At 67.2% G+C, this 702-nt stretch overlaps 1 non-coding gene across 1 annotated transcript; it reads left to right on the top strand.

The window, feature by feature from the left end:
- Nucleotides 1–217: 217 nt before the first annotated feature.
- Nucleotides 218–291, top strand: TRNAN-GUU (transfer RNA asparagine (anticodon GUU)). Its single transcript has one exon. It is a non-coding gene; the product is annotated as a tRNA-Asn (tRNA).
- Nucleotides 292–702: the final 411 nt, after the last annotated feature.

Here is a 702-nt window from a genome sequence, read left to right as displayed (position 1 = left end):
ACCTTTTAAGTATAGGGCAATTTTGCAGCTATATTGTGGAATTACATTTTGGCCTGCATGTGTAACGGGCGAATTAGCAGCAGCCAAGAAGAAGCTGTTTTAACTCCGGTTTGTGAATTTCTTTTCCACGAAAACCCCGCTACTATGAGCAACCATCGTGGGACTCAAGTCCGGGCGCAACACATCACTGTCGCTGCGAACATTCGCCACCGGGGTCGTCTCTGTGGCGCAATCGGTTAGCGCGTTCGGCTGTTAACCGAAAGGTTGGTGGTTCGAGCCCACCCAGGGACGTGCACACCCTTTTGGCTCGCCCGCTCCCCCGCAGCCGCCGGTCGCATGTGGGGGCTGCGGCGCCGGCGGCGAGGGGGGGGGGCATGTGCGATAGCCGCCGGGGCCGCGTGCTGTCGGGCAGGGGGCCCCGCCGGGGAGCACCGCGCGTCGGCTGCGGCTCCCGCCCGCCCGGGGAACGGCGTAGCTGCGCCTGCGGGGCGAGATGGCTCCCGGCCTGCGCCGAGCCACGGGGCCGCGTCCCTCCCGGCCGGCGGGGGAGGGTGCGGGACCGCCGAGCCGCGGTCCCGGTTCCACCCGCCTGTGCGGGGCCACAGAGGCCAGCGGGCGCCGGAGCAGGCTGCGGCAGGCAGGAGTCCCCCGGGTTTTTTTTTACCCCGTGCTTCGGCGGCGGAAGGCGCCGAGGCAAATACC

This window comes from Leptosomus discolor, chromosome 6 (assembly GCF_034619465.1).
Source record: "Leptosomus discolor isolate bLepDis1 chromosome 6, bLepDis1.hap2, whole genome shotgun sequence".
Lineage (NCBI taxonomy): Eukaryota > Metazoa > Chordata > Aves > Leptosomiformes > Leptosomidae > Leptosomus > Leptosomus discolor.
The sequence above is the reverse complement of the archived record's forward strand: the minus strand, read 5'-3'. Positions and strand labels throughout refer to the sequence as shown.